Source organism: Ruditapes philippinarum, unplaced genomic scaffold (assembly GCF_026571515.1).
Source record: "Ruditapes philippinarum isolate M1 unplaced genomic scaffold, ASM2657151v2 ctg3676_1_1_1_1, whole genome shotgun sequence".
Classification (NCBI taxonomy): Eukaryota; Metazoa; Mollusca; class Bivalvia; order Venerida; family Veneridae; genus Ruditapes; species Ruditapes philippinarum.
This window is the reverse complement of record NW_026851915.1, coordinates 133,702-143,674: the sequence shown is the minus strand read 5'-3', so window position 1 is coordinate 143,674 and position 9,973 is coordinate 133,702.

The following is a 9,973-nucleotide window of genomic DNA, read 5'->3' as shown; positions in this document are numbered from 1 at the left end:
AAACGACAAAATAATTTACTTATCAAGATTATTTTGGGAAGCATAACTCCTCGTTCGGGAAGGAGCAGAATAATGGTTTTAATGATTACAATAACTTTCTATATAATAATATGGTTAACGTGGTTTGATGATCCAAGGTAATATGTTAGCATCATTTAAGGATTTTGCCATTTTTTTACAGGATTTTGCTCTTTCTTAGAAAGGGGTGCTATCCACAAACGAAACATTGTGCTAAAAATGATACATTCACCAACACACAAATGCCTTATCGATATACGAAAACGAAAATATAGAGCGCATGATAGTTATCTTTATATAACGCCAGCATAATAATTAGAAATATTAGGAGCCTCCATCAACGGAACTATTTTAAGAAGGTATCTATGACTAGGTTATCATCAAAGTACTAAATATTAAGCATATGATATAAAGCAATTTGTTGGACCAAAAAGTAATTGTAGTCTTATAAAATAATATTGATTTATTACATGATTTTCGGTGGTTTCTAGAAATATATCAGTGATTTAAAACTGGTAATTTCACTGTTTGAAACATTGTTTTTGAATTTAAGCCCCTTACGTTGTTTCAGTGCAATACCAGCGTGCACAGTACTGGGTACCAACTTAATGACGTGACGTCATTTACGACGTTACGTCATTTAGTTGGTACCCAGTTCTGTGCATGCTGGTATTTCACTGACACAACGTAAGGGGCTTAAATACAAAACAGTGAAATTACCAGTTTTATATCACTGATATATTTCTATAAACCACCGAAAAGCATATAACAAAAAAAAAATAATGATAAGAATCAATTAACACATTGCACAATGTGAGAAACAAAAGAAAACAATCGATAGCTCAACAATGATTTGTAGTAAAAAATCAATTGGAAAAATAATCAGGGTATCTTGACACCAAACAGATTCAAAAAAAGTTAAAATTGAATTTCATCACAATTTGGGCATTCTGCCGCAAATTATTACAAGCAAAGTAGCTGAAATTAAGCAAAGATTGGTCCAAACCCGTTTGGATTTTGGGGAAGCTTCATTTAGTTTTTCGATTTGTTTTCGGAGAAGTATTAATAATGGTCTGTGCTTAGATATGAAAATCAACGGATTATTTTCATTTTTAATTGAACGATCCCAATTTAAAGTCCCTACTTGATGTCACAAATTATTAAGTGAATTCTAAACACACTGGATCCTATTTATTTTAGTGTTGTTTGTATTTCAGATGAATTTTAACAGAACTGAATCGAAAGCATTTTTTTTCTTAAATAGTTTCCATTGTTATAATAAGGCAAAATTTTGTTTCAACTTGGACCAGTACGATGAAACATCTGAATTTGGAATCAGATGATTTGGGTGGCTCTTCAAACCCTTTTTTCTAATATTTGATGACACAACTATATCATATACCTTTACTCGCAATTCTTCAGCCTCGCTTTCATATTTCTTTGAAAAACGTGATAAGAATAAATACAAATACAATTTACATTCATCAATTTTCGCAACATATAAACGCAGACTGACAAAAGAGTTAACTTGTATACAGAAATAGCTTATAGCATGAAATATGCGCCGAAAGAGTTCGTTTCGTATGCTAGAGTGATTTTCAAAAACGATTAGATGGATGACTATAGGTGCATGCAACAGCATAAAAGCTAGAACAATTTTGATTATAGCTATTGTAGCGGCATACTGGCGACTTGTTAAAGATTCGTGGTTGTTTTGCGTTTGATTACATGGCGCGTTCATTTTTCTCGCATGACGAGATGCTATACCGTGTATAATGATGTAAGAGACGATCAGAACAATTTGATAGAAAATCAAAAGACTCATCATAACAAACCGACCGGCTTTACTTGCCTCCCACATATCACAAATGGTATATTCTGTAAAACAATGGTGATAGTAGAAACCTGCTCCTGCTGCAATCATTACAATAAAAATATTGACAAGCCATATAAGACTTACTATAAGATAAATCTTTAATTTTGAAGAGTTCAAGTTATATTTTATATTCAGCTTTAAAGCAATGACCCTCTCTAGAGACATAGCTGCCACAGATGCCCACGAGACCGTCAACATTGCTCCTACTGACAAAATTCTAGAGTTGTGTGTGAGTTCATTATTAATTCCAAAGATAAGTATCGTAATTTGATGAGCAGCAAATGTGCAAGCCCCTGCTGCATCGCTGAGAATAAAACTTGTAGACAAAACACGGCTACATGATGGTATTCTTCTACATCTTTGGAGGACAAATACTGCAACGAGTTCTAATATTATGATAACAATGCTCACAAGTAGCGTAGCATAATTAAACGCATACATGATTGGTCCGAAATTCTCCGATGTTGCATTTTGAATGCTTTCATCTTCAGTTTCATTCGATTTGTTCATCCTCGTAGAAGTATTGAATATATCGGTTTGATCTGAAAAAAATATCACAAAATAATTATATAAATTAACCAACAATTTAAAGGGTGGTCATGCCACGTGACCTGTGACATCAGAGATGACATTGAGTGGAATGTCAGTACACATAAACAAACTGATACCAAATCATATTTTCCAGGCTTGTTGTCTTTCAAAACCATTTTTTAAAAGAACTGAATCAGTGCAAAACGCACGATTTTCTCTTTCCTTAATACGTTTCCATGCATCTATAATAGCGTATTTTGTTCGAACATTCGGATCACGAAATTGAAGCGATGTATAAAATACGTAAAATTTTAGCGGAATATAGTGATTTGGTGTGAAGCAATCTGTAACTTCACAAAAATTACCATTTTCAGCTCAAATATCATGTAAAAATGAAAATAGTTATATCATTTTTGAGTGCATCGTAGTAGCAAAAGACACTGTTCGAGTCCAAAGCTCCGATATGAAGTCACGAAGACCTATGGTCCTCAGTGATAAATTACAAAGCATTTGAACGATAAAACCGTGCATTCTTATACAACACTGCCAGAAAAAAATGATATATACATTGTATTTCCATTCTAAAATGATAGCATTAAAGATAACTGATAAATATAGCTAAAATTTAAATATTTTACTTTGTAAAACGGCTTTGAAATAGTCATGATCTAGCTAACAAGGCAAGCTTGCTAATACAACTGTTTGTGTACTGATTCAAAGAAAATTGCAGCGTACACATTTTCCCGTTCATTACTGTTATAATTCTGAAAGCTTAAAAAGAAGAATTACTCTCGCAAGTAAACGAAATTTGATGTGAATTTTGGCAATTTAAAACAGTCTTCTTCATATATAATATACATTGTATAGGGATAATTGTTTGTTTTTGTGTAAGATAATTTTTTATTTCATTGAGTTAGCTTTAAAAATAGTATTCTTAGGAGAAAACTGTTTTTTAAGTTCACGGGATTAAATAAATAACATGAAGTCTTGAGCAAGAAAATAAATCCAAATCAAAGTTAAATGGTAATGATATTATATAATTTATACATACTAAATGAATGATCGCTTGTTTTAGAAATTAAAACAAATAATTTTAGAAGAAGAAACGTTACACCATGCCGAGCCTATTTCCGTTATTTTTCGAGGAAATTTATAGACTATCCTACAAAATGTAAGCGACAGCCATTTTTCGACAGCCATTTTTCACGGGAGGAAAAAAATATAATGTGTTTGATTCAGAGGGATTTCATGTGGATTTGTTAATTCTACATATATTCATAAGAAAGAAAACTTATATGAGAATTGTTACAGACAATAATAAATAGACAGATAAAATATGCATTTTTTGAAAGGCTTTCTTACAAACGTTGGATTGTTTACTTATCCTTCGTGACTGGTGACTGTTATAACTTTTACACATTTAAACATAATCATCATAATCAGTAATCAAATTCTGTTGTTTTAATTGAATATCATACCAGAACAAAGATCCTTCAATTAAAATTAACAATTCGTGTATATTATTTAAAGGTATAAAAAGTTGAAGCTGGAAATTACAATAGGGGAAGTAATAGCAGCATACTGGTACATGTATGTATGGGTTTTGACTCTTCTATATTTGAGCCGCGTCATGACAAAACCAACATAATGGGTTTGCGACCAACATAGATCCAGACCAGCCTGCGCTTCCTCGCAGTCTGATCAGGATCCGTGCTGTTAGCTATCAGTTTCTCTACTTGTGATAGTGTTTGTAAGACAACAGCATGGATCCTGATCAGACTTCACGGATGCGCAGGCTGGACTGGATCCATGCTGGTCGCAAACGCACTATGTTGGTTTTGTCGTTATGCGGCTCATTTCATCTATACTTACCCATTCATGTCCGTCATTTGATCATTAAAACTTTGATAATGGTTTTGGGAAATATTTGTGTTTTGAGAGTGCCAAAACAAACTCGAAATTCTAAAATAATCTAGGACAGTAAATGTGTGAACAAACGATACACTTAAAAAGCGACAGGAATTGTCAGAAGCCTATGTGTCAATTTGATTAAATTTTATTGCATTTTTTTTTCTCAGAAGAACAATGCATACAATAGAGATTAAAAGAAAGAAAAAAAAACTCCTGAAAATAAGGCAGACTCGGTTTGATTGAGCTTGCTCATGGACGGTACTTGGAAAGTACAAGCTAGCTTCCACGTTCAATCAGAATTCAACATTTATATTTAAATGAAGTAGTAAGATTTTGAAAATTAATGTGTCGATGCAGTTTTGATCATGGAACCTTCGAATTGAAACGTAAGTGATATTCTATGATAAGCGGCATGGTTCCAAAGATTTAAATTGCCTGTGCCTTAATCAAGAAAAAAGTGCGCGCTCTTATTAATCACGCACAGTTAGCGGACATTCACTAATCTTTTAACCAATAATTTTTAAAAAATACAACAACAAAAGAATAACAACAAACAAATAAAAACAAACTAAAAGCATCTAGTCTCAGTTTACAAAAAATTTTCCTAAATAAAAAGAAGAATTTGTTGTTTCCTATATAAAGTATTTCAGAGCCTGCCCATTTAATCCATATACTGTCAAAAGTCAGATTTTATATTTTTGTTTTATTTTGCATATACATGTATATTGTTTTACAGTAATTTCTGTTCTCAATAGTAAAGTAAAAGCCATTTTGGTAACGTATGTATCGCTTCTAAATACTTCAATGTAAATATACTACAATAACATGATAAAAACAATTGCTATGGAATTGTGAGAAAAGTTCTGCGATCACAAAATCTAAACAGCCCCTATCTTAAAGTTTACTTTCAGCCTGTAGATATAAATTGTAGTTTGACATAGGGTTGAACATTCACGGCAGAGTTACAATTTATAATAATTTAAATATTGATATTAAAAATGCATATATTGAAAATATACTCCTTTTAAAATTCTAGCAATAAAATTAATTCAGTAAATTTGCTAAAACACGTACCTGGGTCAAACGCAGAAATATAAAGTCTAAGTCACGTTGAAGCAAACTTGTTGCGTATTTGAACACTAAATTTTACTTTCACTGGTCTTATTTATATGTAATAGTATGTTAATACCATGGTCAAGGATTGGCCTTTATGTTGTTGACCATTTAATTAAAACAAGCAATATCATGGTACCACTATAAAAGCAATCATGGGTGCTAAAGGACATGTTGTTTTGTTTGATAATATGTTAATTGGTACATATCACTTCTATTATTTCCTTCCGTCAGTATCACGGTACATGTATACATTGAGATTTTATGATCAGAAATTGTTTTCTTTACACAATGAAGTTGAGAAATTTTCCGCCGTATCTGTGAAAAACTGTTAAATAAATCATGATTTCGTTAGTCTGTGATTCAGGCGTCGATATTTTTGCTTATTCATAACATACGCGATCGTGTTTTGATAATGTCGATTTGTCGAACAGAGGCACATAAAAAATCGACAGACTGGAACCAAGGCTACTGAAGTGGAAAATTGTTTAGTGAAGCTGACTTAAAAAATGTTCCATACATTTGTGTCAAGCCCCGTGCGGCAGTGTGCTTCGGTGTTGCTATATTTATCTGATCCTTCGGGATCATTGATTCGGCACTTTCAAGTGTTGAGTAACGCTCAAGCCGGTGCTGGGGTCTTGATGGATGTTGAGCTTTTTCATTGACCCTCATGTACAGACTCAATCAAACCGAGTCTGCAGACTTCATGTAATTTTGCTGCTATTAATGCTTCTGAGGGATCACCCTTCTTTCAGATTTTTGTACTAATAATTTGATATTAACGAGATTACGGTAATACGATTATTCTTACTCCGCGCTCCTTTTTTTTTAAACTTAACATAACTGCAAATGAAAACACCATTGTAGTGCCCCTTTTCGTCTATAAAATGTATTTTTTAGAATAATTGTAATAGTGGTATAGTATTTTGTAATGCATGATAATCTGTACCGACCAATGGCTTATTGTTAAAATGTACTTATTGGTAAAGTGTTATTTATTTTCACACATATAAATGTTTATTATACATCTTAAGAACTTTAATCAATGACCTGTCAGTGTTTGCACAATATGATATTCCAATGGAAATCATTCAATGACTGGACCAAATCATAGCCTCGATTTCATTTTAAGAGTCCAAAAAATCTATATCAATGCAAATCACACACCATCTGGCCTCACTTTCATTTACAGAGTGCATATATCCATATCAAATCCTTATTGTATTTTCAGAAACAAAGCTGTATCAAATTGTCAAAAGATGGGGATGTGAAATACGAGTAAAGAGGTCATTATACATTATTAAGAACAATACTAATTCTATTGGACTCGCGCACAGCTACTTAATCAATATTCTGGTTATGGTCCCAACAAAAATCTTTTTTTTTTTACAATTATCATTGTATATTACGGAGGTCCAATCCACATATCTTTTATTCTAGCTGGGTAGATGCCTATAAACTTTAAAAAAAGTATGCAAGAACGCAAATATCTTAGCAGCGAAAAAATGGAAACATTTTATGTCAAATATATTACGGTAATTATGCCAATGAAAGCTAAATGTAGTTCTTTTAATGTGGTATGATACATTTTATGACGTATTTTTAATAAAATATTTTAATTGAAACAGACATTCTCGTGTAAAACGATATCTTACAAAATCGTGAGAGAGAAATTAAAAGTACGTCAGTAACATTATGTCTGGATAATATTTAGCATCTTTATTTGGTAACTCTTTGATTTTATTAAAGTATATTTTTACCTCTTATATAAAGTTTATTTAAAATGTCTCTCGTGTAAAAGTCTCTAAAAAATAATAAAAATAAAATATAAGTACTTCCACAGAATTATAAATATCAAATATATATTCATTAAATCAACAAAAATTAAATTTATTTATGAAGTCTAAAACAAATATTGTGAAATAAAAGATCCTGTAATACAATTTTTTATGGTTTTAAATCATAAATATGATGCTAAAATTAAGATTTATCAATATTGTAGGTTCCAAAAGTATTATTTATAAAGATATTACCGAATTTAACTTTCATGTAAATAAAGGAAGGTTATACAAAAATTTACAATAAGAAATAAATGCATATATTTTACTGTTTACATGCAATATGCACAAATATTTTCAGCTCCTATTTTACATATTATTCGATGTTTCAAAATTATTTTATTTGTATAATTATATGCATGAATATAATTTCAATTCGTTTGGTTTATCACCTTGATCATCTTTTTACTTTTGACTCCTGGAAAGATGATACCTTAAAAGTTTTTGAATTTGAAAATATAAATATAATAGCTATTATTCATAGAAAAACATACTTTTGTAATTCTTTAAAAATTGTCAAACTTTTATAAAAAGCAGTTTAATAATGGAATCAGAGTATATTAAAGCTGCATGCCTCCAGATGAGTCATAATATTTCAATAAAATCAAACTTGAGAAATATGTATTCGTAAAATGATTCAAGATTAAAGTAATATTTTACATGTTATGTGCGGCAAATGACTGATTCTTTAGTATAAACGAAAACTTGCGCAGAATGTGCAGTAATGTGTGGTAAATGTAGTTAAATGTAAACAAAGTAGTATTTTGGGTTCCATATAAAAACTAATTCACTATAATTATATCTATTGCAAACAGAGCAAAATATTAAAAGATAGTTCAATTATGTGGCAAATTAGTAATTTTTTGAGATCTGAGAAATAGAATAATAGCATTTCTGAGGCATAATGAGCCTTTAACGAACAGAATGAAATCGCATTATTTCATTGTATTAAGACTTTTGAACTAATTAAAACACGTGTTGTCATCAATTAAAACACTTAATTTTCTTAAGATAATCTTTAAACTACAAAATAAAAGTCATTATGAAAATGTTTGTTTAATTATATATTATTTGTTGTAAAAATTTAAACCAATTTCATGCCTCGTAAAATAGTATCATGTTACCAACATTATTGTGTAAGTTTTCAATATGATATTAATTAAATCAAACGAAATATAATTAGACGAAAGTAAAAGTTATGTCCACAAAGTAATGGCTAATAAAAGTGAAACATGTATAGACAAAGTGTGTTTGTTAAGGATTTTTTTAATCTAAAAAGACAACAATCAATGGTTTAACAATGATTTAATATAAAAAAGAGAAACTTTCTGAAAAGATTGTGTGTCTAAATATTATAGAAGATCTAATTTTATGTCTAAAATGTTTCAAAACTTAAACATATAAAGAAATGGTTATTCTAAAATGCAAGGTGACTTTTGAAGGTTATTTGGATGCACGCCAGCTGTAAAATGGCAGTCATTGGGAAAGAAAGCAGAATACCTGCGTAAGGGAAAAACCTGCATTAACACTGCATGAGCGGTTGTTTTTTTTCATTTCATATACATGTACATATATATTGCAAATTATAATATTTTCTTTAAAAAACATGAAAACATGAAATAGAATGCTTGAACATCGAATGAATAAATCTACTTACTGACGGCGAGACCGAGTGGTTAACATGACAGACTAATCAAGGCATACTTAACAGCGTGAGTTCAAACCCTGGCTGTGATAGAAAAAAACTTGTTTTGATACTGGTTGGCTCAAAGAACGGATTCAAGAGTATTGCAATAAGCTCAAAGCTTTCAACGCAAAATGAATTTAAATGAAATAAATTCGTATTTAATTTAACTCTATTTATTCATGAAATCATAAGTACGCCATTTTTAATCCATATTTAAAAGTCGTTTCTGTCATTATCAGTTAATAATAAAACAGTTTAATATTTTTGCAACACCGAATTTTATTTTATGTATTTGCTAGTTATCTTTAATAGAACGTTTGGATTATAAGAAAATATAGTATACCAATCTGGCACTGCGAAAATACTTGGGGTAAACGAATCATTGTCACATGAGGATACTTTGATGTCATTTCTTAAGGAATGGCTGTATTAGATATGGGTGTGTTTATTCATTTTTGGTTCCATTATACTCCATAATGCGTATGTTGTCCATAATTATAAATACTATGTTTAGATATAGTTAGGGTTATTCACTGGTCATTTAATTACAAATCTTGGCAGTCGATTAAATAAACTCTGTTGGGGGACATTGTTAGTTGTTTATGGGGATAAAACAATTGAAAGCTTACAAATTTAGACGTTCTGATTGGACAAAATTTCGGCCTTCTGATTGGACAAAAATTAGGCGAGTAAGACAAAGAATGAATTATATTTTAATAATCATACCATAATCAAACAAATATCGAGACAATCCTTACATAATTAAAAATGAAAATACAACATCATTAAATGTGAGAAGACAATTATTATGTTCAAATAGCAAGCAATTAAAACAGTTAATATTTCGTGAAGTTAAAAATAATTGACTTTGTCGTAATTTACAAGCCGACAACTTTGTTTTTATGATTTTGTTTCTTAATGGTGTTCAATAACAAACCTACATTTTACTTTAAAGACCCATCATGGCTCAGAAATGCTTATCATTTTGTATTCTTTATC